General features: G+C 40.9%; 1 long non-coding RNA gene across 2 annotated transcripts in view; it reads right to left on the bottom strand.

The window, feature by feature from the left end:
- Positions 1-14,961, bottom strand: part of LOC148189609 (uncharacterized) — a 73,236-nt gene that overhangs the window by 46,486 nt on the left and 11,789 nt on the right. For both annotated transcript variants that reach the window (XR_015776554.1, XR_015776553.1), the window contains exon 2: positions 4,722-4,948. This is a non-coding gene — a long non-coding RNA (uncharacterized LOC148189609). The remainder of the gene's footprint in view (positions 1-4,721; positions 4,949-14,961) is intronic.

The raw sequence follows: 14,961 nt of genomic DNA, 5'->3' as shown, positions 1-14,961 counted from the left end.
AAAAAAGTACTCATGACTGAATCATCGTTCCAAATAACACGTCTCCGAGATTGACAGAGAGAACGAAAAAAAGAAGTAACCTCCAAAACTATTTTACATGCTGCTACCTTTTCTAACCCTGTTTTCTGGGACTTTCATGATGTCGCAGGTGACACACCAGAAAAAAACAAAGGTACTCTTGTCTAGTATTTTTACTGGGTTTTCTCAGGTTTTAAAAAAAACCTGCACTAATTTGTAAAGAAAAAGGGTATCTTTTATTCAATGTAAAAACTCTAAATGTAATATTTTATGATTTGCCGTTAACTTGCTGTTTATTTGTACACAAATGTTAAAAATGCTGTTACTGTTGTCAGCTCCTGTTAGTGAGCTTGGCCTGTCTTTCTAACTCGTAGGCAGTGGGAATTTTTTTTAAGCTGAGGCCGATGTCCGAGTGCACGTAACAAACTTGGCTTGAGGTTCGGCCATTAAGACCATCTTCTTCCAGTTGGCTCTCTGAAAATAAGTTCTCATCCTTTTCCCCTCCTGTGGGAGCGCAGCAGCACTCAATCACCCCCCGCGTGACCCTGGAGTATGGCACGAGTTCAAAGCTGCGCTCGGCCTCCGCATCACCCAGAAGAGTCTGTCCAATCACCTCCGTGTCCCACTGCCTCCCTCGCTGGCATCAGTCTTCTCTCCATATATCACAGGTGAGCGCTGGCCATAAAGGGGATTACTCTGCGGGGAGACTGTGCATCCATTTCCACCATTAAACCGGATTCAGGTGCTGCCTCTCCTGCTCTCTACAGGCATCCAGTGAGTAATGGATACCCCCGCGCCTCTCGCTGCCCTTTCTTATCTACTGTACAGCCTGGAGACGCTCACTGACTCACACAGACAGAAAGACACAGGCACACACTCACTTACTCAAACAGGAACACTTAGTCACTTTTAGTTCCCGTCTGGAGGCTTTCTGGACTTTTATACAGGAGATCAGTGCTCAAAAGAGGTATTTTGGATCCTGACCCATTACGTGACGGATTGGCCTCTGCACTGTAACACGTCCTTCATCCCCCGTCCTCCGGGGACTCGTGGAGGCGTAATGTGCTCTCCAGAATTTTGCCATAAAGGCTTTGTGCTTAATCACAGCTTTATTTTACTGATCTCTGCTGATTTTTTTTCTTTGAGAGGAAGAATTGCGGTCAAACTTTGCCGCTGGTGTCTGTGCGCTGAGTAGCTGTGAACTCGAGACCAGCCGATAACGCTTCATTGGTCTCACGGTGCTAAAAGCCCGTGTCACAGGGCTGCGTCTAAACACAGGAATGATTTTCACGGCTGAGAGGGCGACTCTCCAAAGGAACTTAAATAGTGGAAGAAGAGATGGAGGAACTGCTGAGTTTGACTATAACTCACAATGAGCAGAGAGTTAAGGGAAAAGATACAACAAAGAATATGGTATCATCAAGTTTCAACCTCAAGACTGACGAAAACATATTAAATAAAATCCTCTGCCAAAAAAAGCACACAGCCAAATCTGAAAGCAGATTGTAGTGAAAATGAAGGATTTTACAATATTTATCAAGAAGTGAAAAGAACTAATTAGCCTTAAATGCAATTGGCTTTCAAATAAAGCTTTGGATATTAATTACACTCATCAACACATAATCCCAAAAGTCCATTTCTTCTTTCTGTCTCTTTGTTCCTGCTCCTCGCCCACTCGTTCAGTCTGTTTTTCTCTTTGGAATGACTTTGAAATGTTTTCAAGTGGGATTAAATATTGCCAACTGTACTCCATTTCATCATCTTCCAAAATCTGCATAAATAAAAGCTATTCCTTTGACTTATTTTCACAAAATGGTATGTTAACCGTTTCAAAAGTAGCACTTAATCTCAAATTTACAAGTTTTTTTTTCTTTTCAAAACCGCTATTTTTCCAATATTTTTGAGACCTATATTTTTGGCTATTCTTGCGGCAAGGCTCTAGGGATGGAAAGTTCAGTTCATCAGGTCAGCCCACCACTTTGTTCCAGGCTGAAATATCTTAAAGAAGTATTTCACTGCTGGGTTGCCTTTTTTATGCAGTAGAGGGACACATATACTTCTGTATCTGGTGCTACATGACCAGAAAAAAACTGAGAAAACAGCTTTGGCATTCGCGTTTACTCAAGAGGTAGAAAACCTACAACTACCAGAATGCACTGCGCTGCAACAGACCAATAAATGCTCCCACTGGTTGTTGACATAATGAGAACTCATTTTTTTGGAACAATGGCGACCAGCTGGTAACCAGCTGTTATGTATTATGGTTAAATTGTGAGCTAAAACATGTTTCTGAAAGCATTATGTATGTAACTCTAACAGAATCTATATTCGACCAGCACTGCCTAGTTTGGTGTGGGTTTGAGACAAACAGAGAGAGGTGCCAGTCTGTCTCCTGATCCACTTGTATTATCTTTGTGTCTGTGGTGGTGTTGTTGGTGGTGAGCAATAGGAAAATGCAGAAGGGAAGTTTACCACAGTTTATTTCCACATGCTACCTACATTTGTATGATACAAGATGGTTAAAAATCAGCAAACTATTCCTTTAAGAACTATTAGATAGATTGCCATGACATTTTGTGTAGATATTCACATGTTTGCATCACACTCTCTCACAGTGGTCATCAATTAAGGCTTCAACAACAAAACAAGTTTCTCTTTGCTATCAAAACATTTTAATTTAAAGCTTTCTCTCTTTCTCTTCTTCTCTTTTGCACACCAGCTGCTAAATATCACGCAAGCATTTTGGCTCGTTCCGTAAATGTCCTGTCATGTCTGAATCAAGCCATGAAAACATCACTATTATGACAAAATGCCATCACATTTAACAGACAGACAAAGCCAGCAACATTTGCTGCCTGAAAATGACTTTGTTAAATGCTGTTCTATGGGGATGTGCTGTTGCAGAGAAGTTAGAGGCGGTTTGAACGGCAGTTATCTTTCACGCGCTTGTAAAATCTGTTAGATGTTGTGAATCATCACACTGATCGGGCTCTGATAAGAGAGCAGGCATGGAAAATGCTGATGATAATGACATAATTGTCTCACAATAACGTTCCTTCACCAAAACCTTTGCAAAGGCTATAACTTGGAAATTATGCAACCATACGGCAAGTCTCACCCTGCGTCTGCCTCACAGCACTTTCTTCCATCAAACATGTCTGAAATGTTTCAAACACAGCACTCCTGTTTTCAGTCGACTTCGAGAAATTGAGTCAAAGTAATCTAAGACTCAGGTAATGTGAAAGACACTTAACATGATGGCTGAGATGAAATGCGGTCATTGAGGGTTGCCTGTTGCATACATCCGCCGGTGGCATGATGTCATGTCTGTGAGGTTGAGCTCGACTGTGGTCCCCAGCGCGGAAAAACCTGGGACTTTCTGGATATCCTGCCAGCACTGAATCAAGTGCATTTTGCCTAAATGAATTCCCACGGAGCATTTGCGGTGCACGCTGGCATTTTGTGGTGCCCAAAGGTGAATTGAAGTAAGGAAACTGTGATGACAGAGCTCAGGTACTCTGGAGGGAAAGAAGTGTTAAATTATTCCTGCAAGAAACTATATCTATTCCTCTACTGTCACTCCGGTTTGGTCCTGTTTGCTCCCCGCCACCCCACTTTAAAGCGATACAAAACTTAAATAGCAGTTAATAAAATAGTGTAAATTTGTGATTTTAAACTTTTGAACTACTCACCACAAACCCTCTGCTTCTGACCGTTCCTATTTATTTAACTGACAAAGAAAAATATAGTATAAAATTGTGTTATTGATTGATTTATTAATCATTTATTTGCCAAAATTACAAAACAAACAAAAAACTACTCACTCAGTTCCAATACCAATATTACCATACTTTCAGTACGCCAGAAAAAGAGATTTAGTATGTCCTAATAAATAAATGTTTGTCAATTCACTATGCCGACAGTACCAGGATGTTCGTCTGCATCTGTACGGATTTGCAGTATTTTTTGCTCTTCTGATATGTCACATTGAATGAGACACAAAAAAACATGACAGCTGACTGACAGCTGTCAGAAGCTGCAGCGATGGGTTCAAGTGACCGATGACCAGGCGCGTTTTGTTTTATCTCCAAGGTAATGGATATGTGAACAAGCGGTCAAAGTTCAGGGCGCAATGTTATGATGATGGCATGTCACGGATGTGTGCCCACCGCATGCAACTATATGTACTTTGTAAGTGAAACAGCAGTACCTACTAAAAGTAACGAGAAAAATTGCAATTTGGACCGCAGCCTCGGTGTTCTCTTGGGGCATCAATTAAAATGACACAACAAAACAATGTATCCAACAGCCCTTTAGCCACTAAGGTAATGACAAAAATTGTCAGACAAGTACCCTTAAAACCTGACTGCGTGTAACATATGGACATCGGTGCACAATAAAGCACTTATGGAAAATATCAGTCTTGAATCTGACAAAAAATCCCACAAATTTTACGCTGAAATTAAATATTCAGCAGCCATTATCTCCATTAAATCTTGACCAAACACTACAAAAACAACAACACAACATTTACTGCTTTACTATTGTGTGACCCACACAAGATCTGACAAACATCCGGCAATAAACGCAAATAAAACAACCAGCGCTGCAGGTGTATCTTAGGTGCGATGCATGTGTCGTGACTTAAAGCGGTACTCATGGCATCTTTACTCGCAGGAGTAACACAATATTGGTTTACTCACCCAAGGCCAACGGCTGCCGGCGGTCCGTACTCAGCTCCAGACGCAATGACGACTGAGAGCTCAACTCTGTCAAAATGGCGATGAGGAAAGAAAGTCCAAACTGCATCTCACTGGCGATGAGAAGAGAAACGACTGGTCTCTGTCGTAGCCAGAGGTCCATCCATGCTTCTGTGGTCACAGCGAGCGCTGTCTGGTCCTCTGTGTTGGCCCCTGGTCCAAACATACACCTGCAGAATAAGATAAACAAGATGCTAACTACTACCAAAAGTTCAGATTAGCGAGGGTCCTCGTCTATGGAGATGGCCATGTTGCACCTCTTTGCACCTCATGTTGCTGTAGAAAGGCTCTTTCACGTTTTTGCCTCGGCCACTGTAGCTAGTAGTTCGCAATAAAAGCGTTGGAAAGACATTGCTTTTTTAAAGGACAAAACTTTATCCATATTACATTATATGGATTGGGGAAAACCACATACAAATCAACCCGCCTTCAAAAACGGAAAAAATTAAGATGACAATATCTCAAATTTGAGTTGAGGCTAAAGTCTGATAATATTTGATGCTGTTAATTATACATTTAAGACCCTAAATTAGATATTAAGAAAGTTTTTGGTGATTTGGGCTTTAATGATAACTGGTTCAGTGTTGTTCAGTGACGTAGCAGTAAAACACCAAAAACAAGAAAAGCAGGAATGAGGAAAAATATATAATTTTGATTTTGGGGTGAACTGGCCCTTTAAGTCTACTGAGGCCGCTGTTTTCCGCCTGTACATTCCTGAATCAGCCATAACAATGTACATCTTGTAGTGGAGCACAAAATCTTTGATGACTGAAGTAAAAAGCACCAGACATTGTCTCTCAGGGGCTCTGATTATTCTTCAAAGACCTCCATCTTGAACAACACAAAGCAAAAATGAGGCAAAGGCTTCTGGGAGCTTGTCTGAAACGGCCTGAACACCTGAAATAGCGAGCCGAGAACAGGAATGGGAAATTCCCATCTCGTCAGAAAGGCCTGGTGAAGTATCCCGAGGGTTGCAGGGAGCACCTCCTAGCGTGTAATTACTGGACTGGAATATGTAGCTGGTTGCGCTGCTCAGACCCCACACACTGCATCAGTGTCACCACGGAGATGAGAGAACGAGACGTTTATTGTGAATGACAAATGAGGGAAGTATTTGTAAAGTAGCTGCTTACTGTGAAGGCAACTGGACGTGACTGCATGTTATATTCATGAGTGTGCCTTACATTTGTTTCTGAAGAGCAACACAGGTGTCATTCAGAGCTACAATATGTGCATTTTCCTCAGTCAATGTGTAACATAAACCATATGTATGGCAATTTTTTCTCTTTTCTAAAATACACAAGGGAATAAATCAAGCTTGAAATGTACAGCCGTCTAACAATGACTCTTAAATATATATTGTTATTTTATTCATGTTAGAGCTGAACTGAAAGTATCATTCATTTTGCTTCAAAGTCAGTAATGTATACACTGTTTAATAATGTATCAACATATTCTGGAGTCAACAGTGCACCCAAAAGGTAATGTCCAGGCCTGAAAAGTGAAGTAAATGCGTAAACGCCTTAAACCTGCATTCTGTCTAAAGGCCAGCAGGGGACGACTCCACTGGTTGCATACCATTTTCAACAGAGCTCTATTTGAGCCCAAAAATCAGGCCCCACCTAATTTTAGTGATCTTCTGTAGTGGAGTGAACATCCTATTATGCAGAGTCTTACTATGATGTCAAACCAGCAGACGGAGACATAAAATGCAATGCTTTTCAATTAATGTAATAATCAAAATAAGAAAATTATTTCAACTTAGGGTTGATGTTTTGTATGTTCACTTTGTCAATAAAAACTTTGAAATATCAGTTTGTGATATTAGCAGAAATCAGCGTGTTGGCTGAGTCGGATATTTCATTTTAAAGCCAATATCTACCGATACGATGACGTGCTGATATTGTCACGCATCCCTAATTTGCAGTTACACTTAGTTGTGAAGTCTTCTGTAGGTTTAATCTTGGGGTTAAGTCAATGATTAGGTTAACAAACAATCTTTTAGGTTACGGTTTTACTAGCTTATCCAAAAAGTGACAAGACAACCTAGTTAGTGCTGACAACAACACGCAACACTCTGTGTGATGTGAAAGCCTGTGTTTTCGGGAGTTGTGTCTACATCCACTTTTTTTGTACAGTCCTGCAAACCACAGAGTTGAGAGCACGTTTGCTATTGTCAAAGTTGAATCTATGTGTGATAACAAATTTTTCAAATTCAAATTAATAATTCACACATGTTGGTCTAGATGAAGGTTTGTTTCTGTTTGCCTGTAGTCTGTCCAGACTATCGCCTTTCTTCCTGCATGTTTCCGGTCGCGCTGGGCGATAAAACGATAACAACATCAATCGCAATACAACTTTTCCTCGATTGAAATATGAGATGTAGTCCACAGAATATCGATTGAACGCATTCCAGCCATGTCCACTCCGCCCACATTCTCCACCGGTGTCTCTGCTGGTGTCTCCAAATGTCTGCTCCGCTCTCATTCTTCGCCGGTGTCTCCGCCCATGCCCACTCCACTCTCATTCTCCGCCGGTGTCTCCACCGGTGTCTCCGCCAGTGTCTCTGAATGTCCGCTCTGTCCTCATTCTCTGCTGATGTCTCCGCTAGTGTCTCCGAGTGTCCGCTCCGTCCTCCAAAAAGTGATTTTCCAGCTTTTGTCTGAAATGTCGTCTTTTTTTTTTAATGAAAATGCACAAATTAAGTTAATCTACTCACCACATCTCAGCCTTTCATACCCTCAGCTAATGAAAAACAAATTTAGAGAATTTATCGGTTATCGGTATCTTATCGACCACGAGAAGCTGGAAATTAACGGTTTGTCTGTGTCGGTTGAAATAATCATTATGCATCACTGGTTATGATGTCTTCATATCTCACTTAGGAGTCAAACTGAACCTTTAAGCTTGACAGAAATAGTAATTTGATGTAAAAGAAGAGAAACACACAATACAGCACGTTGACAAACCCAAATCAGGTTTTGTGTTTATTATCAGGGCTTATTTTGGCCAGAAATACAATGCTTTAAATGCCTATTAAAGTTTTTTATGCTGTCAAGAATGAATGGTGACAAAGTGCTTTTTTGTTAAAGAATAATACGAGTCTACCTGTCTTTAACTATGTTGACTAAGCGCAGACACCAGCAGAAACAGCCGAATGTAAAGCAGCTAAATAGACTCGAGCTGGAGAAAGAATTTGAAGCACGTACACAATGTTACTGCCTTTGACTTTAAGAGCACGTGGAGGTTTAGTTAGCGACGACAGAGCTGCGTTTGTGTATCTAACTCTGACTCAGGGCCGCACAGCGGGGACACAGGGCACCTCGTGACATGTATGAGAGGTGACTGGATGACAGACGCTAACGGCGGGACCTTGTGTCAACACGCCCATTGAAGACAGTGTCAATCAACACCCCAGATTAGAGCTCGGGCTATTAGTCAAGTCAGAAATCCTTCATCTCTCCTTCAACACAACTTCAGCACACTAATTGAAGCGCCGGCGGACTGAATTGACCCACAGACAACAAAGCCAGAACTCTGAATTATGACAGATTTTCAGAGACACTGGCAACGTAACGCTGAAATAACTTTGAGATAAAAGTTGAACGAGAATGCGCTCAGTAGACAGCTGACCAAGGCCAAATAGTTGGCCATACTTTTACAGCCATTACTGTACAGGGTGGATGCAGAATATTGATGCAAGGGTGGCCATAATTACAGCTGACAGTGGCACTACGGGAAACATCACAATGTCACCGAAACCCACAGGATTCTTGAACGTGCACACCAAATTTCATGCCAGTTGGGCCATTGTTTTCCTATATTTGTTGGTCAGAGCCAGTATGGATGGACATGATCTGTCAAAACAAAATGAGAGCAGTTTGGTTGCATGTAAACCCAAATATAAGCAGTATCCATACTTTTTTTTAATCCTTATTTATCTATTAACTGTTTATTCATACATTTTAGTCTCTTTCTAAGTTTTACTTTTTCCTACTATTTTATTGTTTTTTAAATTTATTTATCATTTTACTTTGTGTTGTTATCCTTTCATATACCTCTTATTCACATTTGAATATTTTTTTTATGATTTTTCATTATTATTTCATTTATTTGTTTGATTATTTATTTATATACTTATTTTTGTTTACGTATTTTATATTTTCCTGACATATAGAAGCATTTTCTCAGTTCCTGGTTTTAATTGATACTGTTTTAGATTTTTTTTTTGTGCTTTTATTCACATGCTTGTTTGCGTGAGAGAGAGAAGCAATATTGTTGGACTGTTAAAACCCATAACTGCATAGAAATATGGACGATATTTTGAGCTCAGAGGTCAAAGGATCTTTTGAAGAGTTATGCGATGCAATAACACCTCTTGTAGCGTCTGCTGCATCATGCCCGAGGGAGCCAGCTGCTACCGAAAAGCGCATATCATGTGTCCTATAACAGCAAAAAAAAGTGTTTCCATTGCAGTTTTGCAAATCGCCTGAAACACCACCTCATGCGAGCGACAAGCATAAAAAATATTTTGCCATAAATGGCAGGTTTTTCAAAATTGAGCAATATGCATCTGCTCTGTGTGCAGTCCATCAAGTCTGACTCACTGATTCTCCTGAGACTCCATCACTGAGACCGACGCTGCCAAAAAACAGGTGATTTTTTTCTATAAGAGCCAAGACTTTCCTCTCTCCGGAGCCTGGCAGCCATGGACTTCAGACTGAATGAATGAATCACCATTCAGTACCTTTTATAAAGCAGTCATGGTTGTCTCTGGTACCAAAAGAAGACGAAGCCTACAGCCGCTGCACTGTCTTACTACTGAATCAGACGAGAGAGAAAGGACAGCGATGATGTCATCCTACAGAAGAGGCGATTCGTTCATGTTGTCACACATCACATCCGCCAAAGTTTACAAAACCTCCACGCTGTTGTTTTTCTGGGTATTTCCCATCTGTGAGTGCTACGCTGCATTTCAGCCCTCATTTTTGTTTCAGTATAATCTGACGGCCTGATTAGACGGTTTGGATGCTGAGCTATAAATTCATGCTGGTGGTTGCAGACGGGCTTTATCTTGTTTATGTCGGAGTAACGTGGCGTTCGTACCCTCTGCAATTGTCAGCAGGGGAATGTTTGTTTGGCAGAGCGACTCAAAACATCCACGCTCAGTCGGGTGCACTACGAAAACCACCGCGTGGATGATGTCATCGCGGCGACCACAACCACAAAAAATATCTTTGTCCACAATGAAATGAAAGGAGGATTGGAAATGGAAACACGGAAACAGTCATCTTGAATTTGGTGTTTTTTAATGTACTAGTGAGAACTGTACAGCTTGGTATTTGCTCTTTAACAGATAGTACTGCAGTATTTTTCTAGCCTATATAAATACAATACTAACATGGCCATTGAAACACTGAGCTTTTGGTCACTGTAATCTTTCCTCCCGTCCAAACCGCCTGTAAAGACTCCTCAATGTGACTCCAGCACAGCGAGTAATGAGGGAAAATATACACAGTTCTTTTTCTGTGTGAAAATTCATTTTAAAGTTAATCTGAAGTGAATATGAGGCTTCAGAAGTCTGAATGAGCCACATTGACTCATCTTTTAAGTTCACAGTCTTAAGAAATAAGGAATTCCCTCTGAAGACGTCTGAATTTATCTGACTCTGGTATCCTACGTTTGAAGCAGCCCAGTTTCACATCAAGCAGATTTGTCTAATTGGAGAGTAATGGCTGCTGGAGATATTTGCCCATTTTTAAGTGTGACTGAAGACACTGTGTGTCGATTTGTGGACTGGTCCATCACTTTGGTCTGGACTGCAACGTCTCAGCTATTACGTGGATTACCATGAAATTTGGTTTAGACCTTAATAGAATAGAATAAATTTATTTTCATTGTACAGATGATACAATGAAATTCAATTGCACTGCCTGAGTGGGATTCAATAGAATAAAAGGGCATAAAATAAAATAATATGAATACAAAGTCAGAACAGAATAAATAAATTGTATTATATCACACATGCATACCAATACACACACCAGTTCAAACATGCATGGGATTTATGTGTCCATACACATACACAGGATGAATTTCAATAACTCTGGAGATCCCTTTTCATCTAGATTCATCGTCAGGCCTCAGTTATGCTTTGTTTTTTGTGCTAATTAGCAAATATTAGCATGCTAACCTGCTAAATGAATCGTGTGCTCACATCAAAGAGAGCATTTCACACGGTGGGATTACATACAAAGTCAATGCAAAAATACAAATAGACACAAGTTCGCGCCAGCTGTTGCTAATGATGCAATGCCAGTGATGCCAAGACACAAAATTCTTGCAACTTGAAATTTTTCAAGATGAGCGAGAAATTTGCTTGACACGACACTCTGTCATGAAAAGCATTTAGATCTAGTTGAGATTCTTCTGACTTTACCGATGGTCATTAACGGAGGACAAACATATTTGATGCCATCTGTCCAGAGCTCTATGTCTCAATGTCAGAACTGCACAGAGACAAAATGAAAAAGGAGAGGCGCTTGGAGATTGGTGAGCTAAGCCACTGAACTACATGGTACCCTGTATGTGTGTGACTGGTTGTGAGCTTTTTTGTTGAGTTGCCTCTTTGCAAAACGCTCTCGACACTTAGCAATGCCAGGCTGCAAAAACAAGCTCTGAATGCAGCCCCACGGAGCAGTCAGCATGTATTAATCCAAGCAAAGTCAAATCAACTTGTAATTTTTGTAGCAACACTTTTTTACATAGTTCCACAAATTCCTGGGTGCTGTTTTGGCCAGGCGAGGGTTAAGTGCCTTGCCCAAGAGCACCTCATCAGCAGTCATCGAGGGAAAGGGAGAGAGTTACTCATTCGCTCTCCGCGGCCAAATTTCCCCAGCTCGAGTCGATTACAGTGCCAGCCTGAAACGGCTCCTCAGTGCTGCACTGCTGGCATGCGACCACGTACGTTCCTACACAAACACTGACATTCCTGAGCCTCTGGAGGTTCCTCTCTCCTCCTCTACACGCTCAACTGCGATATATGATCCACTGCTTATTAAACAGAGCTTACGTGTAATTAAGCCTCCCAGATGGGTTTTGCTAGAGGTTCAGTTTAAGCCTCTCTCTCCGTCTGTCGCCCTAAAAGTGATGAGTGGAGAGTAATAGGTCTCACAATGTGAAAAATGACAGAAATATGAGTGTGTGTGCTCAAAATATTTAAACCAAATTTCTTGTTTAGTCCTTAGTTAGCGTCAGAAATCAGTGGCGTGAGCTTTCCCCTGCAGTGTGTATGCAAGACGTGCTGCACATGAAAGTCCAGCTCCAAGTTACACAGTATAATCACAGCACTGTCTGCACAGTAAAGACTGGAAAGGGAAACCTAAAACACTGTGGCTGAAGATGGAAATACCGTCCTTCAGTGTGTTTATCTCTTTATTCATGAAACAGAATCTGCAAAGTCATTATGCAATAAAACTGGGAATGAGATAAACGTTTCATTCTGAGTTATTACTGTCTTTTGTTCGCCTCAGCCACAAAATAGGCAAGCTTGCTTAACCCTTTAAAACCTGTAGCGACATCACTTTCCTTGTGCTGCTTTCAGATGCCTTTTATAAGTATTTAAACCTTTGAATTTTGTGCAAAAAAGGCAATGAGCAACTCTGTAATAAATGTTTCACAAATTGCATTATATTAGGAGATTTAGAAAATTATTTTTTAAAAGCTAGGGAAAAATGTCTAGGGTAAAAAAAAGCTAGGGAGAAATTACAATTTCTAATTGTCATAATTACATATTTAAAGTTCTGAGAATTAATATATTTTTAAAGCTTTTTCAGTGTAATTTACTTATTTGTTTTCTGTTGTATTTTCATTTTTGTTTGCTTGTTTTTCTTTTTTTTTAATATAATTTTCAAGTTGTTTTCCTGTACTTTTTAGGGAAAAATGTCTAGGGAAAAAAAAAGAAAAAGGCTGGGGAAAATTATATTTCTAATTATCAAAATTACATACTTACTAAACTATTATAATTTTTAAAGCACTTTTTCCATGACATTTTTTGAAACTTTTTTGTTTCTTTTCCTTTCTTTTTTTTCTTTTTATAATTTTCAGGATTTTTTGGTACTTTTTCTTAATTTTTTGCAAATTTTCAAGTCATTTCTTCTTTCGCTGATCATTGCCGTCTCCCAGTGTTTTTTAAGAAAATCAACCCAATTTGTTCAGGTTTCTAAGGGTTAACACTAAACAAAATCTGACAACATGCAACACGGAGAGCAAACAGCCTGAACATGATGTGGCATGTGGAGGTGCACAGCTGTGCGGGAGGCAGGATGCCAGGTGTCCAGCAGGAGAGCGGTCCAGGATCCCGCCGGCTCCCTCTGATGCATTTGTAGGCCTCCGACACCTCGCTGTGGACCAGCACCGCGCTAACGGCTTTTACAGAAACATCTGGCAGGCGACAGGTCTTATTCTCCACTTTCTTGCCAATTAGAGTTCCTCTGCACTCGTCTATGTTCCCATGCACGCACACACACACACACACACACACACACACACACACACACACACACACACACACACACACACACACACACACACACACACACACTCTCTCTCAGTCTCTGTTCTCAACCTGCCGGCTCCTGCCAGGTTGGACACACAGGGACGCAAAAACATGAAAAGAAACCAATTTAAAAGGGCTAATCTACCCATTTTTAAACATGAAGTTTATTTTTACAGTCTCCAGCTGGACTTGCTTCGAGTGTGTGGAAGCAATCAGGAAACACAGAGAGAGAGAAATTATGTTCACAGATTCAAATGTCACTAAGCCTGGAGGATAAACTGCATAAAGGCTCTATTGAAACATGTACTGATCGGACTGCTTGGGCAATTGCCTCCAAATGGTTGTCGCATTTTGTTTTTATTTGCTAAAGAGGAGGTCACTTTGCAAAAATAGACACATTTGGTTTGGAACCGGGTAACATGCCGATCATTAGCCCTCAAAAAGCCACTTCAAAGAGCGCTGGTGTGTCAGTCGCTGAGAGAAAAAAGCTCTGATGGTTTTCATGTCTTTGTGTCTGTTTGTTTTCGTTTATCAGGCCTATAAGTTTCATCTCACTAACATGTGTCTGGAATTACCCGGCCACGCTGTACGCATAATACATTTGAAAACTGTTGTTGTTCTTGCAGTCGTGTTGTTATTGTTCTGTCGTGTGTCTTTAGCTGTGGGGAGAATCAGGAGACAGAAAGAGAGGGTCTGTCAGAGATTTAAACTATAGAGGAGCCAAACTCTCATGTGCCGGTTCAGGTCCCTGCACAGACCAAGAACACGGTGTGGACTGGCAGCTGGAGAGGTGTCAGCTCACTGCCGAGGTGATCCTTGAGCAAGGCAGGAACCCCAAACTGTGCCGTGCCAACCCCATCATTCTGGCATCTCTCCACACTTGATGCATTTGTGTGTTTGTGTTAAATATAAATAACAACAGAATTAAAGGGGACAATAAAGCACATTATCATCATTTAAGTGTAACAAACACAGGAATAAACAAAAAAATGCCACAATCATATAAACTATGGCTGTCAGCATTAACCCTATGTGATTAGAGTCTAAACAAAACTGGCTTTTTAAAAGAAAAAAACGCATTAATTGTGTTCTGCTATTTTGTGCCAGTCAAGGCTTCCTGCTGCCGCAGTGATAGAAATATAACTACACCCGAACGCCTTTCGATGGCTCATTTAATTTGAAAAAAAACTCTGAACCCTCCCAGTTGTCAGTCTCCCAGTTGACAAGTCAAAAATATTATTCGCCTTGAGTCAAATGGAATTAAAATATCACCAAAGTACTTCGTGTATGAGCAACCACCTACGAGCAAAGCGTACAGGTGCAGCTAATCAAACTGATGTCAGAGTGCAGCCGCATCGCCAAAGCAGACAAAGCACTATTCTAGAGTGTGAATCGCCACAGACCTGTGGATAACATAAAATCGAAGACTTTAACTACAGCGCGGCTGAATGGCTGGCAACTGACTGCAAACCAGTCAACACTATAAAAGAGCTCGGTCTTTGGGACGTCCTTGGGTTGGCGTATGCCTTACCGTTGTGAGGAACAGTAGTTTCCTGCATACAGGACCCTTTATCAGTCAGAGAAACTGCCCACTGCTGTGAGTCTGGGCTTCGTGCTACACAGTCA

The sequence above is a fragment of the Plectropomus leopardus genome, chromosome 5, assembly GCF_026936395.1.
Source record: "Plectropomus leopardus strain MGB_pleo_1.0 chromosome 5, ASM2693639v1, whole genome shotgun sequence".
Lineage (NCBI taxonomy): Eukaryota > Metazoa > Chordata > Actinopteri > Perciformes > Serranidae > Plectropomus > Plectropomus leopardus.
The sequence above is the reverse complement of the archived record's forward strand: the minus strand, read 5'-3'. Positions and strand labels throughout refer to the sequence as shown.